At 40.1% G+C, this 13191-nt stretch overlaps 1 protein-coding gene across 1 annotated transcript in view; it reads right to left on the bottom strand.

The window, feature by feature from the left end:
* The window catches only part of TTC6 (tetratricopeptide repeat domain 6), a gene marked incomplete at both ends in the record, with an annotated part of 174830 nt that overhangs the window by 122251 nt on the left and 39388 nt on the right, over positions 1–13191 (bottom strand). The window lies entirely within an intron of this gene.

Raw genomic sequence — 13191 nt, 5'->3', positions numbered from 1 at the left:
ACCAAATACTAGTCAAGTGTCTCATTCAACACTGAGACGTACACAGAAATAACTTTTTGTCATTACCTCTCTGTGCTGTTAAAAACACACTAAAGGTGGAACTCAGAAGTTAGGAGCACTTGAAGTTCTTGTAGAAACCTGAGTTTTGACCTTCAGTACCTACGTGGCTCACAGGAGTCTATAACTCCATTTCCAGGAACTTTGACACCCTCTTCTGGCCTCCTTGAATACCACGCATGGGCACAATGCACAAACATACACGTAGGCCAAATACCCAAACACATGATAAAAGGAAAAAAAGTATACAAAAGGTATAGTAATGAAGTTACATGTACTAACAGTGTCTGTAAGAGAAACTTAATTGAAGTTGGAATTGATTCTGGTTCTAACTTTGCCATGTATTGGAGAGCATAAAACTTTGTCTTGGTCTCCTTATTTGAACAAGAAGAGAGTTAGGGTAAGAAAATCAAGACAATATAACACCACTGATTATTCTTCTGTGATACACACCATCAACTAAATCTCAGACAAGGGTTGAGTCTTAGACTCTCTGATATAATAGCTCAAGTTATTGCCTAGAGTATACAACAAGGAGCAAGGTTAAGAGAAGGATGAAAGTGGGGCCAGGAACAGCCAGACTACTGAGAAATAACAGACAATAAAAAAGAATGAGGAATGAAAGACAGTCCCTGATACCAGAAATACTAAAGTGAAACCTTTGCATTACTGGGACTACTAATGCTGCTTAGCTGGAACAAAGAAATTACTGGAGATTGTAAAGAGACCAGTGACCCAGAGACAGAGTGGGGTCACTGCCATCAGGATACAGGGCCTGCCTGCAGACTGCTGAGCACCAAGGAGCAATATCCCTCCTGAGCCCACACGCCCACAGACACACCGGAGAGAGAAGCTGCAGTCTGAGACAAGATCACCTAACATCACAGATAACAAGATGGTAACAGGCGAGCCTAAGAACCTAAGCAATGAAAACCAAAACAACCTGATAACACCAGAACTCAGTTCTCCTACCACTGCAAGTAGAGTGTATCCCAACACACCAGAGAGACAAGATTTGGACTTAAAATCATACTTCATGATGATGATGTAGGTCCTCGAGAAGCATATGAATAACACCCTTAAAGAAATACAGGAGCACACAGATAAACAAGTACAAGCCCTTAGAGAAACACAGGAAAACACAAGCAAACAGATGAAGAAATGGAACAAAACCATCCAGGATCTAAAAACATAAATAGAAACAATAAAGAAAACAAAAAGAGAGACAATCCTGAAGATAGAAAAGTTAGTAAAGATGTCAGGAGTCATACACACAAGCATCACCAAGTGTCACGCTCATGAGGACTAAAATACTCAATACAATTCTTGCAAATCCAATCCAAAAACACTTCAAAACAGTCATTCACCATGATAAACTGGCTTCATCCCAGGGATGCAAGGATGGTTCTATATATAGAAATCCATCAACCTATCTACTATATAAACAAACTAAAGGGGAAAAAAACACATGATCATTTCATTAGATGCTGAAAAATCATTTGACAAAAGTCAACACTCCTTCATATTAAAAGTCTTAGAAAGAGCAGGAATCCAATGCCCATACTTAAATGTAGTTAAAATAATATATAACAAACCAGTAGCCAACATCACATTAAATGTTGAAAACCTTAAAGCAATCCCGCTAAAATCAGGGACTTGACAAGGCTGCCCACTCTCCCCCTACCTATTCAATATAGTACTGGGAGTCCTGACCAAAGCAATTAGACAGCAAAAGGAAGTCAAAGGGAAATAAATTGAAAAGGAAGAAGTCAACATATCACTATTTGCAGATGATATGCTAGTGTACTTAAGTGACCTAAAAAATTCCACCAGAGAACTCTTATAGCTGATGGAGAACTTCAGCAAAGTGACTGAACATAAAATTAACTCAAACAAATCAGTAGCCTTCTCCTACTAAAGATAAGCATGCTGGGAAAAAAATTACAGAAATAACACCCTTCACAATAGTCACAATATGAACCTTGGTGTGACCCTAACTAAGCAAGTAAAAGATCTGTAAGACAAGAACCTGAAGTCTCTGAAGAAGAAAATTGAAGAATATCTCAGAAGATGGAAAGATCTCCCATGCTCATGGATTGGAAGGATCAACATTGTAAAAGGCCACCTTGCTGAAAGCAATCTACAGATTCAATGCAATCCCCATCAAAATTCCAACTCAATTGTTCATAGCGTTAGAAAGAGAAATTTGCAAATTCATTTCAACAAAAAACCCAGGATAGCAAAAACTATTCTTAACAATAAAAGAACTTCCGGGGTAATCACCATCCCTAACCTCAAGCTGTATTACAGATCAATCCTGATTTAAAAAAAAAAAAAAAAAAAAAAAAAAAAGCATGGTATTGTTACAGAGATGGGTAGGTAGATCAATGAAACAGAATTGAAGACCAGAAATGAAGCCACATAGCTGTGATCACTAGATCTTTCACAAAGGAGCTAAAAACATTCAATGGAAAAAGGACAGTCGCTTCAACAAATGGTGTTGGTTCAGCTGTCAGTCAATATGCAGAAGAATGCAAATCGATCCCTTCTTATGTCCTTGTACATCACTCAAGTGCAAGTGGGTCAAAGACCTCCACATTAAACCAGGTACACTGAAACTGCTAGAAGAGAAGGTGGGGAGGAGCTTAGAACACATAAGCACAGGGGAAATTTTTCTGAACAGAACACCAATGGCTTATGCTCTAAGATCAAGAATCAACAAATGGGACTTCATAAAATTTCAAAAGCTTTTGTAAGGCTAAGAGCACTGTCATTAAGACAAAAGGCAACCACAGATTAGGAAAAGATCTTTACTATTCTACATCTGAGAGATAGCTTAATATTCAATATATACAAAGAGCTCAAGAAGTTAGACTCCAGAAAACCAAATAATCCTATTTAAAAATGGGGTAATGAACTAAACAAAGAATTCTCAACTGAGAATTATCTAATGGCTGAGAAGGACCTAAAAAGTTCTCAACATCCCTAGTCATCAGGGAAATGCAAATCAAAACAACCCTGAGATTCTACCTCACACTAGTTAGAATGGCTAAGATCAAAACCTCAGGTGACAGCAGATGCTGGTGAGGATGTGGAGAAAGAGGAACACTCCTCCACTATTGGTGGGGTTGAAAACTGGGACAACCACTCTGGATATCAGTCTGGAAGTTCCTTAGAAAATTGAACATAGTACTACCTGAAGACCCAGTTATTCTACTCCTGTGCATATACCCAAAAGATGCTCCAACTTATAACAAGGACACATGCTCCACCATGTTCATAGCTGCCTTATTTATAATAGCCAGAAGATAGAAAGAACCCAGATGTCCTTCAACCGAGGAATAGACACAGAAATTGTGGTACATTTTCACAATGGGGCACTACTCAGCTATTAGAAACAATGACTTCATGAAATTCCTAGGCAAATTGATGGAACTAGAAACTATCATTCTGAGTGAGGTAAGCCAGTCTCAAAAAAACACACATGGTATGTACTCACTGATATGCAGATACTATCCCAAAAAAGCTCTGAATACCCAAGAAACAATTAACAGACCTTATGAAAATTTTTTAAAAAGGCCAAAATGTGCATGTTCTCCCTCAAAAGGGAGAACAAGACACTCACAGGAAGAAATACAAGGTCAAATAGAGAAACAGGGATTGAAGAAAAGGTCTACAGAGACTGTCTCACCTGGGGATCCACCCCATATGCAGCCACCAAACCCAAGCACTATTGTTGATGCCAAGAAGTGCTTACTGGCAGGAGCCAGATATGGATGCCTCCTCAGAGGCTCTGCCAGAGCCATACTGATACAGAGGAGGATGCTTGCAGCTAACCATCACACTGAACACAGCAACTCCAATGAAAGAGCTAGAGAAAGAACTGAAGGAGCTGAAAGGGTTTGAAATATCATGGGAAAAACAACATTATCAACCAACCAAACCCTCCAGAACGTCCAGTGACTAAAACACCAACCACTGAACACACATGGAGAGACCCATGGCTCCACTTGCATATGTAGCAGAGGACAGCATTGTCAGGAACCAATGGGAGAAGAGGCCTTTGGTCCAGTGAAGGTGCGTTTTCCTGGTGTAGGGGAATGCCAAGGCACTGAGGTAGAGAGGATGATTGGGAGAGGGTTCACCTTCATGGAATAAAGCAGAGGGAGAGGGGGGATTGGAGGGGGAGAGGATAACTTTTGATATGTAAATACAGAGAATATCCAATAAAATAATTTTAAAAAAGAAAAAGAAAGAGACCAGCATCATTGAGGTGAACTCTTCTGGAATGTGATTTTTGAGAGCACAAAGAAGTTATATTCTAGAGATAGACAAGGTTGTAACTCATGCTGCAATTGTATTTGGTAACATGAATGAGTAAGAGTCACCCAGGTGGTACTGGTTTTGAAGGCACGAAGGGGTCATGAAGAGCTGCTGAGGCTCAGCACTGTGAAAGGCCATGGAAGGTCATTGGTGAAGGTGCAGCCTCAGTAGCAGTTGATGGCTCAGGACTGAAGGGGTCATGCAAAGGAGTTGAGGCCTGGCACCATGAAGAGAGGCTGTGAGAGGCTATTGGTGAAGCCGTGTTGCAGCAGAAGACAGCAGTGCTTTGGAGATGCCAGTGCCATGGAGTGACCACCAAGAACAGCAGCGGCAGTGGAGAACAGACAGCTGGAGCCTAGAAGGTGTGTGCTACAGAGGGCAGAGCTGGAGAAGTGACCCAAGCTTTAGGATGAGCCCCGAAGATTGTGTGTCAATCCCAGACATTAGACCGTCAGAGTTTGGTTTTGCTTTTCATTTGTGACTGTGCCCTGATATTTTTCTCTCTTGAAGGTAGAAAGTATTTTAGTGGAGCCCACAGTTAAGGGACTTTAAATTGTAAAAAGGCTTTGAATTTAAAGGAGTTTGGATATTTCAAAGGGATTGAAATTTTAATACATAAAAATTTATGAAGACTGTGGGACTTTTATAGTTATTTAAATCTTGGGAATTAATAAGAAAGTAAGGGTTGAAGCTTAATAGTGATGTGTGTGTGTGTGTGTGTGTGTGTGTGTGTGTGTATGTCAAGTTGACAAGGGGTCATTTGTACTGGCTGGTTTCCTGTGTCAACTTGGCACAAGCTGGAGTTATCACAGAGAAAGGAGCCTCCCTTGAGAAAATGCCTTTATGACATCCAGCTGTAAGGCATTTTATCAACTAGTGATCAGGGTTGGGCTGGCCCATTGTGGGTGGTACTATCCCTAGGGTGGTAGTCTTAGGTTCTATAAGAAAGATGAGCAAGCCAGGGGAAGCAAGCAAGTAAGTGACATCCCTCCATGGCCTCTGCATCTGCTCCTGCTTCCTGACCTACTTGAGTTCCAGTCCTGACTTCCTTTGGTGAACAGCAATGTGGAAGTGTAAGCTGAATAAACCATTTCCTCTCAACTTGCTTCATGGCCATGATGTTTGTGCTGGACTGGAAACCCTGACTAAGACACCCATCTGGAAGGACATAAAGAATGAAACATAAAGCACATTAAGAATGCGGTACCAGAGACTACAGACAATTGTATTTCTCAGCTAACATCAGAACATGTTAGCAGAAGACAGTGGCACATTCTACTTGGGAAGAAAGTGCACTGAGGAATGGGAATTTAAATTAAAAAAAAAAAGCAATATTCAGAAATCCCAAAGCCTTATGAAACTGCTTAATTAGCATGAGAAAGTCTCCCACAGTTAGAGATATGCTTTGTCTAGCTGCCTAGGAGGGAGCAAACACTAGTAAATTCAAGTAGTAAGGTGCTGTCCTCCACACACTGTAAACAAATACTGATACTGTAATTAGGTGACAATGAACCAAATGTGAATTACTGGGGGTGGGGGGTCAGTGAGCCTATTGCTTCCTAACCAGGGACTGAAAACAGGGTGAGAATGTAAATCCTTGACAAAGAGAGCGGGTGTCCCAGATGCAGGAGGCCATGGGTCACAGAAGCCATAAGATACAATACAAACCTCGCTGCCTGAGTCTGGATCCCAGCTCTTACCACCTATGTACAGATGAACTAGTTTCCTAAATGCCGTGCTGCAGGTTCCTCCCTTGGGAAATGAAATATCTTACATACAACATATGTGTGAGTACAGACACCTCTCTTCGGTCTCTATTATGCAGTTTCCTGCTTTCTTGCCAAAGATCACTAACCTCTTTGAAGGAGTTGGACAAAATCTTCCAAGTATGAGCATTCTTCATACAGCTGATTTGTACGTCATATGATGCAGAGAGAATCATGCTAAGATGATTACAAATCTGTCTCTGCACAATACAGTTCATATTTCTTCAAAGATGTAGAAGCTTTCAAATCAATGCTGTCTCATTTTTATAAAAGATGTGTAATATATGTTCACAGAGAAACCTATAATAACGGTTATAATATAGGAAATCCAGCAGGAAAAGATCATCTTTAATATGTCACTGAGGGGAGACAGGCACATTGCCGAGCCTGCTCCATGTTCCTCAGTGCTTCTGAGTGAGGGGAATATAACGTAAACCTTTGCCTCTTGCTATCTTACCTCCAGTCTGACAGAAGTATTTTAGTACTTCCGAACTGCAAAGTGGAAACAATGTCAGGGAAACCTGTCCTGCAGTATTTTGGGTAGCCAGAAAAGACCCTTCTCTGTCTTCCTTCAAATATGAGTACACAGTAAAATCTAATGGTACGTCTATGAGGAGAGCATGCAAGGTATTACAAAGAAAAACAGTCCAGGAGCCCAATGAAAGATGTGAGGGGAGAACATCTTTAAAACATGCACATGGTCTATGGGGAAAAGCTTTAGTGTGGAATAAAACAGATAATAAAGACTTATCTGTCCCTTAAGTGACTGGTGATCCTGTAACTACTGGAGAATGGATTGTGATCTTTGAACTTCACACCTCGAAACATAATAGCACTGATGAGCAATGGTTTGAGAGATAAATGTAAGGAAACAAGTGATGTATGTGAAGAATACACAATTAAGATCCAACACATAGCTAATTGGTATTTATCAAAATGCATAAAATAAATATAATATAAACGTTATTCAAACAGAACAAAAAATATTTCACCTGAAGAGATATAGTAACATATCAGGAGGGCTTTATATGTACAAGGAAGAGTGAATTAGAAAGCAGTCTGCCCTCCAAACACATGCTAGTGAAGCTAAAACAAAATGTAAACTCCTGTAAGGATTTCGGAACCGTAGATTATATGCAAATAAAACCACAGGCTTGATTCAAGTTCTTCTCTCATATTAACAATAAGTAACAAGAATAATTGGGATGTTAGATCCTGATTGTCAAATTAACTGTGTCAAGAATCACCTAGAGACAAACTTCTGGGATGCCCAAGGGAGTTTCTAGACCAGGCTGATTGAGTGAAAAAGCCCATCCTGAGTGTAGGCAGTGTAATACACAAGGTGTCGCTAGGAGCGTCGCTGTACACTTACCCAAGTATTCATCAGCATGTAGACGGCACTTTAATCATAGACCCTGAGACATTCACTACGATAATATAAACAGATGTGAAAGGAAGCCACAGTTTAAGCCCTGGACACTCCACTCAAGAGCAGAGAGACAAGAATGGAGCAGGGAGCTAGAAGGATGGCTCACCCGTTAGCATACACTGCTCTTGCAAAGGATCCAAGAGAAGCTTTCAGCCCCCACTTGGGTGGTTCACAACCATCTCTAACTCAGGTACAAGGAGATCCAACACCTTTGGCCTCTGCAGGCATCTGCACTCATGAGCACACACACATGGGTGGGAAGAGAGAGGACGGGAGGGAGGGAGGGAGGAGCAAGAGAGAGGTAAAGGGAGAGGGAGAGAGGAAAAGAAAGAGAGGGAGGGAGAGAGAGAGAAGAAGGAGAGAGATGCATGTGCGTGCATGAATAAATAAATAAATACACAGAGACCTGAAAATAAAATAATTCTTTGAAATGGGAGAGGGAGAAGAAGGCAGAGAATGAGACAAAGAGCTCAACGTGGATCTCTAAGAACAGTGGGAAGAACAGCCTCGCAGAAGACTAACCCATTGTTCCAAATGCCACTGCAAAATGAAGGCAGAAACAATATTTTTAGGGATGTTCTCGTTGATGTGTATGGATTTCTGTCAGCAGCAATATGGCACCTGTGTGCAGGTGCCTGCAGAGGCCAGAAGAGGGTACCTGCTTTCGTTATAGATGCAGCTAATGTTATAGATGGTTGTGGACTGCCAGAAGTGTGCTGAGAACCTAACAGGTCCACGGGATGAGCAGGGGATAAAAGGGTACATAGACAGCCTGGAGTGATGAAAGGGAAGAGGAAAATAATGTAGTCATAATTATAATATCCAAACATTAAAAGAATTGTTTTTTAAATCTGGGTATGGTGGCTTGCACTTAAGTGGTGGCATGTACCAGGAAGGTGGGGACAGGTGTATCCCTGGGGCTCACTGGTCAACCAGTCCAATCTCCTTGGTGAGTTCCAAGTCATGAGTCTGTGTCCAAAAAATGGCATCTGGTGCATGAGGAATAAAGTCCAAGAACATCCTCTGATCTCTATCTATATATGTGCATATGCATGCCCTACACATGCACATATATGCTCCCACATATACACTTGCACATACATGTAGACACCCACCACGAAGAGCTCATAGTCACAAGTAAAAAAAAAAAAAAAAGAAGAAGAAGTAAAACATTAAAATACTACTAACACTTCCAGATGGCAAGACTGTGTACAATTGCTTTTCTTGTCTTGTTTTTTCTTATATATTTTATGTAGTCATTAAAATATTAATTTGTAGCACATAAGATAGGCAGCTAATTATAATACTCTAAATTTTTGTTTTCCATCATTATTGCTACTGTTTTAATGAATGATACTAATGATCTGTCTATAAAAATTAATCAAGAATTTGCGACTCGGAGGCAGGTTAGTTAAGGTTTGAAAGTCACTCCCTAAGCATCTGTCTGCACCAGGAGGCTGGCAGCAGCCACGTTTGGTTGAAGTCAGTGATGGCAGAGCAGCATGTCTGCATCATCTGCTTTGTATTCATGTAGATCAACAACATAGTTTTACCTCAACCAATCAGTGGAATGGAACAAGCATCCACAGCCAGACTCAGTTCTGTGGGATCTGAGATTTAAAAGTAGAGCCCCATCAGCTGTCCCGTAAGGTCCTGAATGTGGATCCCATGGGCGTGGTCCCCAGAATGAATAAAATGAAAACAAGGGAAAGAGAGCTAAGCACCAGAATGCACCTCTCTGCTGCCTAGAGATCAGAGTCTCAGGTACATGTTCCTTTCTATTATGCCAAACAACTCCTTTCTTCCTTAAGTTTTTCTCAAGTCTTTTGTCTCAACAATAAACAAAGTAACAGCACAGCAGTGGGGGAAGATGAGGTCAGGGCTTCCTTTCAACCCTGTGACTTCTGGTCCATGTCTTGGCCATTGTGATCGTATCTGCTGCCAACCCATCTCCAGAGAGGAGAAGCCGAAAACACCCCTTTAATCTCCCCACTGAGCACTAGACAACCCTTTGTGTAGTACCTGTTCTTAGGTATCTCCCAGAGTAACAGCAAAAAGACTGAAACAGTTGTGTTTCCAAATCAGTGAGAAATAAAAAGAGGTTACTTAAAAGACTACAAAATAAGTTATAGACAGATCAGGCAATTTTTCTCAGGAGAGACATAAAATCTCTAAAAGAAAGTGCAGGGCAATGCCCTTAAGTTTAAGTGTAGACATGCCTTTTATGATAACCATACCAACAATAAAACACATAGAGTATGCTAGAGAGCAGGGCATGGGCTCCTGCCTTAACTCTCAAGACTCAGAGGGCTGAGGCAGAAAGATCACAGTGAGTTTGAGGCTACCCTGACTACATAGTAAGTTCCAGGCTAGCCTGAGCTACTGTGTGAGGCCATGTCTTGGGTCCCAGCCCACAAAAGTTTTACTGTATGCAAATCAAAACTTCTGCATATCATAAAATACCGTACACATAACTGAAGAGTAAAGTATTTTAAAAAAAACTTCGATATATGTGGATGCGGCAAGTAATTAAAAACTTTAATATAAAAAGAGCAGTTACAAATAAATTTACTTTATTATATGTGTGTGGGTGTTTTGTCTGCATGCATATCTGTGTATCACTTTTAAGCCTGGTTCATGAGAAGACCTGCAGAAGGCACTGAATCCTCTGGAACCGGAGATACAGACAACTGAACTGCTATGTGGATGCTGGGAACCGAACCCTGGTCCTCTGGAAAAGCAGCCAGGCTTCCCCTGTTGGCCTTCAGAGCTCTCAGCTTCTCCAGCACCATGCCTGCCTGGAAGTTGCCATTCTCCTGCCTGGATGGTAATGGACTGAATCTCCTAACCTATAAGTCAGCCCCAGTTAAAAGTTGCCCTTTATAAGAGATGCCTTGGACATGGTATCTCTTCGCAGCAACGGAAACCCTAAGTAAGACACATACACACATATGTATATATGTATACACACATACATACACAGACATTTTTTTCCTCCGAGTATCTTGTCTGTGTGGATGTTTGTCTCTCACCAGGTTGGTGGGGGAAATGCTAATTTACAAAAATCAAACTACACTTACAAGGATGGCAAGAACTGGGCAGTGTCATGAATTTTCATGGATACCCAGAGCTTAGTAAATTGGAGAATAGATTAAATAAATTCACTGCTCACACATAACTCAGGGAGAAAAGCTGACACCATAGAATGTCATGTATGGTTTCAGCACATTAACAAGAAATGTCTGAGCAGCTGCTTGCTAACTACTAACAATTCCAACGTCTCAGTGCTCCCACTGTCTGTCCTCCTGCTTTGAGACCTTAATTCAGGAAGACAGGTACAACTTTTAAATTAGCCTGATATGTACATCAAATTTTAGGATAGCCTGTGCTACATAACAGTGAACTACCTCCAAAACCACAATAAAAGTCCATTCCAGTGTTTAAGGGTATAACAATTACTGAACGTGCACAAGGTTTAAACCATAGCATGCAAAAATAAGATTTCATACTAAGACATCAAAATAAATGTTTCATAATATCTCTATAAAACACAAAATTCATTTTAAAGTGGAGACTCAGTACAAAGTATTGAACAATATAAATGCACATTTGACTAGTACCTTTGCCATTTTGAATAAACTGAATGTATGTGCTAAAATATTTTTGGTATTTGCCACAAATAACAACCCCATGAGTAGAATTAGCAAAGCACTAAGGCTTCATAACCACAAGTGTTATCATGATTTAGAGTTCACTGTTTCCACTACAGCAAAAGCCAATCTGTGGAGTGAGAGGTACTTGTTTTGCATTTCTTCAGAACTCTTATTAAAGGTGGGGAAAGTTATGCCTTTCTGGGAACCTGTAGGCTCTGCAGACAGATATGTTTTGAAAAGGTAAAGCTGTGTTCAACAAGGTGATCCTCAAGAGATCCGTGCTGAAGAGTTAAATACTCAGTACTTAAAGTCACCTCGTATTTGGTACGTGGAAACAAATTGCCAAGAATTATCAGTATCAGACGGAGCATTTACCTACTCTCTTGGAAAAGAGAGACTTACTGGGGAAAATAAAAGCTTAGGACTGGAAAGAAAGCTGCAGTTTTAACACATAGTCTGTACATGATAGAAAGCTGTTCAGCTCAGTGGAGGAGAGCTGGCCTGGCATGCTACAGTCTTCAAAGGGCAGGGTAAAATTTCATGGCTACTGGATTACACATGATCACATGGTCTTTATTTTGTACTCCCAGCTCTCGGCTGTTTTTTTTTTTTTTTTTTTTTTTTTTTTTTTTGTTTTGTTTTGTTTTGTTTTAATCAGAGATGCTGAAACAGTTCCCAAACTTCCAATCCCCATACGCTGATTTTCAAAATATTGTCAGTGACTTGACAAAACTGAGAGATTTCAGATGTATGTACGTTGTTTCTGTAAGAATTAGGTCCAATAACGGTTTGAATTCTTTCTTGGAAAGAGTCAAATTAAAATTCATTATGACTGCTGAAAATCAATGATTTTTAAACTGTAAAAGAATGTTCCAGTTTTTACTGAAAAATCAACCTGAGCGGACTATGAAGAGTGGGTGAGCATTAGCAGTGTGTGAACTCGGCTGCAGGTGATCTTTTAAGATCGTATTCTTGTCTATGTAGCATAAACATTAATTCTAAAAAGAATCCAATTTAATTTAATATTTTTTCTTAATGTAGGGAAAAGATTCTTGTCTGAGTCCTACCCAATCTTTTCAAAGGTAAGAGACTAGATGGTGTCGGCGGTCCACTGACCCGTGGATGTGAAAACTCACCCTTTGGGGAAGGGGAGGGTCAGATAATACAAACATTTTTCCTTATTTGTACAAGTGTAAAGATGCATACAATGCTAATGTAGATAAATAGACACTCGGTGTATCTGGAGACTGTGGTACTAAAATTTAATCAGGAGGAGTGGTTAGGACACAATATCTTAAAGATATTTTACAAGAGAAAAATGATAGGAAAAAAAATGACTGAGGGTAAAACCAAGTTAGACATTCCTGGATTCCATCCACTATTCAGAGATAACATGGGCAAGTACCTTGATATTATGAAGCCTAAATTCCTTCATGAATTAAATGAAAATTATGACTTCTCCCTTAACAGTTGAAAATTCAGATACAAAACATGCAGGCAACACTATGCTCAGAGTATTTTTGCTATTAAACCGATAATCAGTTCTCTTCCCCTTTCTTCTCATGAGGAAGGCATGGATCACACACTGTTCACAGAGCAATGTGTAGATTCCAAAGGAAGAAAACATACAGCTGGAATGGTTTCTACAATCATGGCTTCTAATCACAATCATGGACCAAAGTGTGTCAGTAGACTTCAGTCAGACACTTCCTAACATTCTCTTCCCAAAACCTTGATTCTTTTAACAGCATAAAATGAGATAAACTGCTTAACATCAATGTGTCTCGTTCCACATTTGTATCCCAGAGTTGTCATAAAGTTAGAAAAACAGAAAAGAAAACAGAAGAGGTGAGAAGAGAAAAGAAAGAAGAGAATTTAAAAATCATTATGTTTAATCTATACACACCATTAAAACTTTGACTATTTCCATGTTACGTTTTGTTTTACATGTACTTTATGCTTA

The sequence above is a fragment of the Micromys minutus genome (genome assembly GCF_963924665.1).
Source record: "Micromys minutus genome assembly, chromosome: 1".
Classification (NCBI taxonomy): domain Eukaryota; kingdom Metazoa; phylum Chordata; class Mammalia; order Rodentia; family Muridae; genus Micromys; species Micromys minutus.
Note: the sequence above shows the minus strand (reverse complement) of the source record. Positions and strands in the feature narration are given on the sequence as shown.